Raw genomic sequence first — 10,703 nt, 5'->3', positions numbered from 1 at the left:
TCATAGATTAATTAACCATATATGTATGGGATTATTTCTGGGCTCTATTTTTTTCCATTAATCTATGTGTCTGTTTTTTTGTGCAAGTACCATACATTTTTAATTTTTTAAAGATAACTGTAGCTTTGTATGATAGCATAGTATGAAGTCAAGGAGTATAATTCCTCCAGGTTTGTGGGTTTTTTTCTCAAGATTGCTTTGGCTTTTCAGGTCATTTTAAGTTCCTTATAAATTTTTGTATCATTTGTTCCAGTTCCAGTGAAAAATGCCAGGAGTAAGTTGATAGACTCCATTAAATGTGTAGATTGCTTTGAGTAATCCAGATTTTAAAGATATTAATTCTTCCAATCCATGAACATAGGTTATCTTTCCATTTCTTTGCATCATATTTAATTTCTTTCATCATTGTTTCATAGTTTTTAGAATATACATCTTTCATTTTCTTGGTTATGTTTATTCCTAGATATTTTTTTCTATTTGATACTACTTCAAATGTTATTTTTTTCTTGTATTCTCTTTCTGATAGTTCATTATTACTGTATCAAAAAGTGACAGATTTCTGTGTTAACCTTGTATCCTGCAACTTTATTCAATTCATATATTAGTTCTAACAGGTATTTGGTGGAGAAGTTTGGGTTTTCTATGTATACAGTAGCTTATGTGCATACTCAGTTGCTTCAGTTGTGTCTAACTCTTTGAAACCCTGTGGACTGTAGCCTGCCAGGCTCATGTATCTATGGGATTCTCCAAGCAAGAATCCTGGAGTGGGTTACCATTCCCTTCTCCAGCTGATCTTCCTGACCCAGGGAACGCACCTGCATCTCCTGCACTGAAGGCTGATTCTTTATTGCTGAGCCACTGGGGAAGCCCCAGTGTCATATCATCTATCAATAGTGAGAGTTATACTTTTCTCCTTCCAATTTGGTTACCTTTTATTTCTTTTTCCTCTCTGATTACTATTGTGGGGATCTTTATAATTTGTTTAATACATGTGGTAAAAGTAGACATCCTTTTCTTATTCAGATTTTAGAGGGAACATCTAATAACCATTATATATTATGTGGGCTATGGGTTTGTCATAAATGGCTTTCATGATATTGAGATATGTTTCCTCTACACCCACTCTGATGAAAGTTTTTTAACATGAATGGATGTTGAACTTTGTCAAATGCTTTTTCTGGATCTATTGAGATGATCATGTGATTACTTATCCTTCCTTTGTTAATATGGTGTATCACATTGATTGATTAGTGGATATTGAAGTATCCTTGCATCCATGGAATAAATCCCACATGATCATGTTGTATGATCCTTTTTGTATATTGTTTACCTTGGCTTTGTTATATTTTGTTGAGGAAATTTAAATCTATGTTTACTAGAGATAGTGAATATATGTTTACTATAATTTTCTCTTTTGTAGTATCTTGGTCTGGTTTTAGCACAGGGTAATGGTGGCTTAGTAGGATGAATTTGTAAGTGTTGCTTTGAGAAGAATAGGTCTTTGCTCTTCTATGTTTTGTAGATATCCTCTGTGAAACTGTATGGTCCTGGCCTTCTGTTTTCTGTGAGTTTTTTGATTAATTATAAGTTCAATTTCATGAATAGTTACCTGTTCATTCAGATAGTCTGTTTCTTCTTGGTTCATTCTGGAAGGCCATATGTTTCTAGGAATTTATCCAGTTTTTCTAGGGTACCCAATTTTTTGGTGTAAAACTGTTCATAATATTCTTTTATGATGGTTTCTATTTTAACAGTGTTGGCAGTGATTTTAATTCCTTATTTTTCTTATTTGGTCTACTCTTTATCTTGATGAACCTCACTAAAGGTATTAATTTTTTTTATATTCTCAAACAAAAAAGCTCTTGGTTTCACTGGTCTTTTCTATTATTTTCTTCATCTCCATTTTATTACTCAATATGTCAGCAAATTTTTAAAATTCAGCAGTGGCCACAGGACTGGAAAAGGTCAGTTTTCATCCCAATCCCAAAGAAGGGCAAAGCCAAAGAATGTTCAAACTACGGTACCATTGTTATTTCACATGCTAGCAAGGTTATACTCAAAATCCTTCAAGTTAGGCTTCAGCAATATATGAACAGAGAATTGTCAGATATACAAGCTGGATTTTAAAAAGGCAGAGGAACTAGAGATCAAATTACCAACATTCGTTGGATCATAGAGAAAGCAAGAGAATTCTAGAAAAACGTCTATTTCTATTCATTGACTTCCCTAAAGCCTTTGACCATATGGATCACAACAAATTGTGGAAACTTCTTAAAGAGATGGAAATATCAGACTACCTTATCTGTGTCCTGAGAAACTTGTATGTGGGTCAAGAACCAGCAATTAGAACTGGACATGGAACAATGGACTGGTTCCAAATTGGGAAAGGAATACATCCCTGATAGCTCAGTTGGTAAAGAATCCACCTGCAATGCAGGAGACCCGGTTTTGATCCCTGGGTTGGGAAGATCCTCTGGACAAGGGAAACTATTGTGGCCTGGAGAATTCCATGGACTGTATAGTCCGTGGGGTCATAAAGAGTCGGACACGACTGAGTGACTTTCACTGTCAAGGTTGTATATTGTCACTCTGCTTATTTAACTTATGTGTAGAGTACATCATGCAAAACACCAGGCTGGATGATTCACAAGCTGGAATCAAGATTGCTGGGAGAAATGTCAACAACCTCAGATATTCAGATGATACCTCTCCAATGGCAGAAACTGAAGAGGAACTAAAGAGTCTCCTGATAGGGTGAAAGAGGAAAGTGAAAAAACTGGCTTAAAACTCAACATTCAAAAAACTAAGATCAGAGCATCTTGTCCCATAACTTCATGTCAAATAGAAGGGAGGAAAAGTAGAATCAGTGACAAATTTTATTTTCTTGAGCTCCAAAATTACTGTAGTGGTGGTGGTTTAGTTGCTAAGTCATGTCCGACTCTTGTGATCTCATGGACTGTAGCCTGCCAAGCTCCTCTGTCTGTGGGAATCTCCAGGCAAGAATACTGGAGTGGGTTTCTGAACCTGAGTCTCCTGCATTGCAGGGAGACTCTTTACCGACTGAGCTACAAGGGACTGTGACTATAGCTGTGAAATTAAAAGATGCTTGTTCCTTATCAGCAAAGCTATGATAAACCTATACAATGTATTAAAAAGCAGAGACATCACTTTGCCAACAAAATTCCATGTAGTCAAAGCTCTGGTTTTTTCCAGTAGTCACGTATGGTTGTGAGTTTTGGACCATAAAGAAGGCTGAGTGCCAAATAATTGATGCTTTTGAATTGTGGTGCTGGGGAAGACTCTTGAGAGTCCCTTGGAGTCCAAGGAGATCCAGTCTATCCTGAAGGAAATCAACCCTGAATATACATTGGAAGGACTGATGCTGAAGCTGAAGCTCTAACAGTTGATGCACCACCTGATGTGAAGAACTGACTCACTGGAGAAGATCCTGATGCTGGTAAAGATTGAAGGCAAAAGGAGAAGGGGGTGGGAGAGGATGAGATGGTTAGCTAGCATCACTGACTCAATGAACATGAATCTGAATGAACTCTGGGAAATAATGAAGAAGGCTGGAACCTTGCATGCTGCAGTCCATGGGGTCACAAAGAGTCAGACAGGACTTAGTGATTGAACAACAACAATATTTTATTTATTTCCTTTATGATCTTTATTATTTCCTTCATGATCTTTATTATTTCCTTCCTTTTGCTTTCTACTTTGTCCTTATCTTTCTAATTTTTTTAGATGGAAATTTCAGTGAATTATTTGGAAGTTTTCTTATTTCTTGAGGTATGCCTATGTTGCTATAAACTTCCCTCTAAGAATTGCTTTTCCTGCTTCCCATAGAAATTTGGAAAGTTGTTTTTATTTTCATTTGACTTGGATATCTTCTGATTTCTTCCTTGATTTATTCATTGATCCACTGGGGATTTTTTAGAAGCATATTGTTTAGTCTTTGTGTGTTTTTTCCATTTTTTCCAGTAGTTAATTTCTAGTTTCATTCTGTTGTGGTCAGAAAAATTGCTTGTAATGATTTCTAGCCTCTGTTGCTGAACTATGAAAGATGCTGGGATTTTTGGCCTCTGGAGGAGAACAATTCACTCCAGTGCCAGAGACAAGGCTTGATCACTCAGAGCTTTTGTGTAATAAAGTTTTATTAAAGTATAAAAGAGATAGAGAAAGCTTATGACATAAACATCAGAAGGGGGCAGAAAGAGTGCCCCCCTGCTAGTCTTTAGCTGGATGTTATATAGCTACTAGCAGTCTGTTAATTAAAGAAAGGAAATGTCTCAAAACTCAGAGAATGGCACCAGGTGAGTCATCCTGGGCCATAAAATGATTGACATGAGTCTTGAAGAAAGGTGGATTTCCATACAAATAGTTTCATAAACATCGATTAGGAGAACAATGTATGAGTATAACATACTGGTTTGTCAAGTCTGTTCTGAGCCTAAAGCTGAGCCTTTAGGTGGAACCAACGTGAAGATAGAGTCTAGGGTAAATGCATAGTACATTAACATAGCTTAAGATAAACATTTCCATAAGAAAAATGCATTGCTTAGCTCAAGGTGTCATTATGGCAACCCACTCCAATATTCTTGCTGGGAAAATCCCATGGCCACAGGATCCTGGAGGGCTACAATAAATAGGGTCATAGAGTCAGACATGACTGGCCATGCACACACTATCTTTCTAGGAAATTCTAACCAATCACTGTGAAAAGTAATCAGTTACTGCCTTCTCACTCCCTGTGTGTCTGTACTCAGTTGCTCAATCGTGTCCAACTTTTTGTGACCCCATGGATTGTACCCTGCCAGGCTCCTCTGTCCATGGATTTTTCCATGTCAGAATACTGGAGCAGATTGCCATTTCCTACTCCAGGGAATCTTCCCAAACCAGGGATCGAACCCATGTCTCTTGCTTCTCCTGCACTGGCAGGCAGATTCCTTATTGTGTGCCACCTGGGAAGCCTTCTCACTATATGCATGAGTGTGTGCTCAGTCACTTCAGTTGTGTCCAACTCTGTGTGACCCTGTGGACTACAGCCTGCAAGCCTCCTCTGTCCATGGAATTCTCCAGGCAAGAATACTGAAGTGGGTTGCTATGCCCTTCTCAAGGGGATCTTCCCAATCCAGGAATCAAACCTGCAGTCTCTCATATCTTCCTGCATTGGCAGGTGGGTTTTTTTTTTTTTTTTTTACAGCTAGCACCACCTGGGAAGCCCCTCTCACTATCTTCTTTAAAACAATACTTCCGATTCATTCCATGTTTTAGATTGAGTGTTCCTTGTTCATGAACTGTCTTTTTGGTGTGTGCACAATAAATTTTACAAATTCACTGATGACTGATTTTGGTGACTCAATGGTTTTACTTCTAATATTCTTGGACTTTTGACATCCTAAATACTAAATGCATTTGTCGGGAGCTACGTTAGGCATTATTGACAAAATGGAGGCATGGCCCCAACCCCCTCTCCTCATCTCGCAGGCATGGCCCTGGGATGAAGGAGTTAGGCCTTGTGATTCTGACTTGTTCTTTTCTTTCTTTGGTTGAGTTGGCTGGAAAGAATGTTAAGGTGCTTGAGAGAAGCATGAGAAGGCACAAAGCCTTCTACAGTTGTGCCCAGAAAATAATCCGTAAAATAACCATTGACATTTGTTCAAGGATCTTTACAAAGAATGTCCCAGGATGAGTACGTAGGCCACAGCTTGAGGCCATGGGAAGGATTGTTATCTGAGACTTGTTTGTGAGGGAAATATTTATGGCAAAAGAAAATTGCTGAGTTTAGGGTTTAAGAATAATTAAGAATAGCTAGAAGCCTTTTTAGGAGATAGTGATCTTAAGATGCTAGGAGCAAACAGGATTTAGAAAGGTAAGAAATAAACTGAGGAAGGTAGCATGAGTTACAATGTAATCACAAGTTAAGTACAGTAAATCTGGGTGGGGGAAACGAAAAATGTCAAACCTCTGACCTAATGCTTTTGTCAAAGTATAAAAGAGAGCCTGAAGCTTGAAATAAACACGTAGTTCCATACTATGAGTCAGAGACTACATCATCGTCCGCTGACACTGCTCACCCCTTCAGGCTGATTCCCTGGCTGCTGGAGCTGGACTCTGGCATGCATTCTTGCTCCTGCTCCCCAAAACTTGGATGCAACCCTGGAGCATTGAGAAAGGGTGAGGAGGTAGAAGGGGCATGAAACCAAAGTGTCTGAAAAATTTTCATGCAACCTAAGCGTGGGCCCAAAAGAACAATTACTAAAAAAAAAAAATCACTGAAAATTAAGCAATTACATTTTATACAGTCCTGATAGCCATTAAACTATCTTATTTCCTCTTCTAAATGAAACATAGTATCTTTCTTAATTACACTAAAATACAGATTTTAAAAAAATAAAAGTCTTCTTCACACTCTGCATAAAATACAGTGACCAAGATGGCCTCAATGTTCCTGTGAGCTTGTTGTTACTGTTGTTGTTCAGTAGCCAAATCATGTCTGACTCTTCGTGACCCCATGGACTGCAGCACAACAGGCTTCCCTGTTCCTTACCATCTTCTGGAGTTTGCCCAAGTTCATATCCATTACATTGGTGATGCCATCCAACCATCTCATCCTCTGTTACCCTCTTCTCCTTCTGCCTTCAATTTTTACCAGCATCAGGGTCTTTCCCAATGAATCAGGTATTTGCATCAGGTGGCCTGTGAGCTTGACTAAAATTTAATCAGGCTCTCCTGGTTCTACAGACTGACCTTCCTTTTTTCAAAAAAGCATTTTCTTTAGAAAACTTGTAATTATGAATTCTTTCTGTGTCTTTAAGATATATGTAACTCTTAAAAATGAAACTCTTTCCTATTTTACAACCCCAAAGTGTCTTTCTTAAGGACCTAGGAGTCATCCTTTAAAATGCAGTCAAGAAAGATAGAACCCCTATTCCCAGGAGGTTGGGAGCCAGCTTCAGTTGGTACAGATGACCTAACCACTTTCTCTTGAAAATCTCCTCCCTGAAGTCCTCCAGCCCTTTCCCACTATTTCATTCCAGCCCTTTCCAACCCTTTTGTTTCAGCAGAGTTAAGCTCACACTGAGATCTGCCCTCATGTCCCTATTCCAGTAACTTTGCAGAGTCTTCCTTGCCTGTTTTAACTTTGTTCTGTGCAATTTTTATTTCACATAGGAAAACTAAGATAAATGAACTACCTGTAGCAAGTAACTGTCGCCCTAATCATCCAGGAGCAAGCGACGAGAATGAAGACAGAACATGAAATCTGGTGCAATGGGTCAGGGGACCTGCAGCCTTTAAAGGACTGAGGTGCAGAGTCCACTTTGAGTCCAGCTTTTACTCCTGGTTGTAGACTACAAGACTTTTTTGATCTTATCTTTCCCAAGACAGACATAGTCCAGATCTCCTTGTTTTTACCCCAGGCCATTCCCTTCTGGGCTAGTCTTGGGGACAGTCACCAAGTATGTAGGCAGCATTCACTCCTGACGCCGACCTGGTGTTCCAAGGTCCATGATTTCATGATCCAAGTCATACTCCCTTCTGGGTCTGGCCTTGGGGTTTGTAACAAGGAGATTTTTCTCAAGAAAAACACAGTTTCTTAATATATGCTGCTTTTCCAGGTGCAATTTCTGTGAAATTTCTCAAGGCTGTGGAAGTACATTATTAGGAATTCCCACTACAACTCCCACTCTCCTTTCTGCTGTTTACTGAAGTATGTTCTGGCAATTTATTGCAATAACTCTCTAAGATGGGTACAAGTAGTATCCTTTCTCCTATAGATGAGGAAACTGATGCCTAGGAAAATCAAATAATTTTCCTTAGGTTATTATGTAAATTGAATGTTTGTGTACTCCCAACACTCTTATGTTGAAATTCTGACCCCACTGTGATCCAATCAGGAGGTGGGAAATTTGGATTAGTGCTTTTATGAAACAGACCCCTGAGAGCTTCCTTGCCCCCTGCAACCATGTGAAGATACGTCAAGCAGACACCTTGTCTAGGAACTGGGCGCTCATCAGACAAGGATCTTCACAGAGTCTTGAGCATTCAGAACTGTGATAAATAAATTTCTGTTGTTCAGAAGTCCCCCAGTCTATGTTATTCTATTACAGCAGCACAAGTTGACTAAGACAGTCTGCAAATAAATTCTGGATTAGCCCAGTTTGGCACCAAAACATTTGCTTCCAAAGCCTTTTCTTTCAAATACTTAGCACAACCAAAAGAAAATTCCTAAGAGTATGTTTTTGTTTAATTTGTCTTGGTGAGCTCTAGCGTGTGTTTGGGGGTACGAGTAAGTCTTTTATTTTGGGTACTTGTCTGTCATGTTTTTGTTGGGCGAGGGGTTGGGGGGTGGGTACCTGGGCAGTTTCGCCCAAGCGACGGGACTGGAGAGGGAAAGAAAGGGAGGTCCTGGGCACTCACCACTCAGACCTCAGAAGCGTCTCTGCCACACCCCAGCGCAAGTAGAACCTGCGCGGTGCCTCCTCCCAAGGCCCTCCGCAACCTCCTTAGCTCCCGCTTGTTGCCACTGCCCGTTGAGGACCGGCTGATCAGAGGAACCTGTGTGTGCTGTCTCCGCTCCTTCCCAGCGCAAGCCCCCACAGACCCTAGACCCCAGCTCGTCCAGACCCGCAGCCGGAGAGCGACCCCCTTGATCTGCCCACCTCCCCAGCACCCGCCAGCCTTCCCCTTCCTCCCCTCTCTGAGCACTGCACCCCGTCCCCCCAACGTCTCTCGCACACCGCCCAGACCCTGAAGGCCCTATCTCCACACCCTTTCGCTTGCTCTTCCAGGTTCCTCGCCTCTGGACCCTACTGGACAACCCCATAATCTTGTAATTCGCGGGCTCCCCGCTCCCTCATCAAAGTCACCCTCAGCAGAACCGGTGGCTTAAGGCAGGAAGGTTAACGAGAGTCTGTCGCTGACCGTCCCCCGCCACCCCTGGCTCTGTGGAGGTTAAACAGGCAATTTTCAGAGGCAAGGCACAGGCGCAAAGTCCTAAACCCTCCGCGGTTGGCCATCCCAAAGCACCCCAGTCTGCAATATCCTGCAGCGGGTGCAGGACAGGCCGCCAAGGGGCCCTTTCTCCAGAGTGCATGGCTCAGCCCAGCCCACCCCTCCACCTTCCGCACATTGAGCTATGCCCTGACCCTCTAGGCGTTGGGTTCACCTAACCTCCAAACCTTTCTCCTGCTCCCCGGTTTCACTCATGCTTGCTTCTCTTGGCTGACCCCACCTGAATGCCCAGCTCCAGTGTAGCGTAGCGAATCATAGGTTTTGAATTCTGACTGTTGGAGGGCAAATCCTCTCTCTCCTGCTGTGCCAGGTATCAATTTACTGCCTCTCAAACGCCAAATAGATCTGGGTTCTTGAATGACAGGTTAACTTTGTCAGGAGAGGTCGCCGGAGAAATACTGCAGAAGAGGGACTTCTATTCGTGATAAGTGTTTTCTCTTAGATTCTTCTTGCTCTTACCTTGTCGCTGCCAGCAGTGGATGTGGAGGACATTTCGTGACACTCACCCCACCCCACCCCAGCCATGGTATTAAGTGTGAATTCCCAGTGATTCACAGAGGTTACCCTTCTTAGCACCCGGCTGCCAACAACCCAGAGGAGAGTTTCCTGCTTGCCAGATCTAGCCATGGTTCCTGTTGGCCAGCCTCAGCTGCCTGTACTGGGAGCAGTAATTCCTGCTTGCTCAGCAGGTGTGGAATAGCCTTGGTCCAGGGACAGTGAACTTCCTCACGGGATCAGTTGAGCCACAATTAAACCTTTCCTTGGGGAGGAACCATCTTCCAAGTTTTATGTGTTTCCCTGGTGGCTCAGATAGATAAAGAATATGCCTGCAATGCAGGAGACCTCGGTTGGATTCCTGGATTGAGACGTTCCCCTGGAGAAGGGATAGGTTACCCACTCCAGTATTTCTTGAGCTTCCTTGGTAGCTCAGATGGTAAAGAATCCACCTGCAATGTGGGAGACCTGGGTTTGATCCCTGGGTTGGGAAGATCCCTTGGAGGAGAGCATGGCAACCCACTCCAGTATTCTTGCCTGGAGAATCCCATGGATAGAGGAGGCTGGCAGGCTACAGTCCTTGATGTTGCAGAGTCAGATACGACTGACCAACTAATCAAACAGAACATTTTACCTCAGCCATAGGACAGTCTCGGGGGTTCTCTTTACTTTCTTATAGCTAATCCCTGTTATGGTTAACAATTCTTTTAATTTTCCCTGTTCAAATTGTTGTGTGGTTTCCTAATTCTTACTAGGGACACTGATAACCCTTCTGAGCCTCCCAATGAGGACAATAATAGCACTTCCTATCTCAGAGGGTGTCATGGGATTAAATGATCCTATGTATGTAAAGTGCTTAGTAGAGGAATTGACACATTTGTTTGTTTGTTTCTTGTTGAAGGATGAAGAGATAGGATAGGTGATAAAGCCTCTCTCTTCCTATTAGACTAGAAGAATATTTTAAAGAGTCATTATTGAAGCCAACTTGAAGACAAGATGTAAGTAAAAGGTTAAACAAAACGAGTTCCCTTTCCCTTCTAAAGATGGCCAGTCTGGGAAACAAAGTTTGTAATTACTGAAGTCACTGGTCAGAGATTAATGGCAGGTATTGGAATGGAACCCAGAGAAAGTTATGTAAATTTTAAAAACAGTACAGAGAATAGCTTCTAGATATTAATTACAATATCCAATTG

The sequence above is a fragment of the Bos taurus genome, chromosome 25, assembly GCF_002263795.3.
Source record: "Bos taurus isolate L1 Dominette 01449 registration number 42190680 breed Hereford chromosome 25, ARS-UCD2.0, whole genome shotgun sequence".
Classification (NCBI taxonomy): Eukaryota; Metazoa; Chordata; class Mammalia; order Artiodactyla; family Bovidae; genus Bos; species Bos taurus.
Note: the sequence above shows the minus strand (reverse complement) of the source record.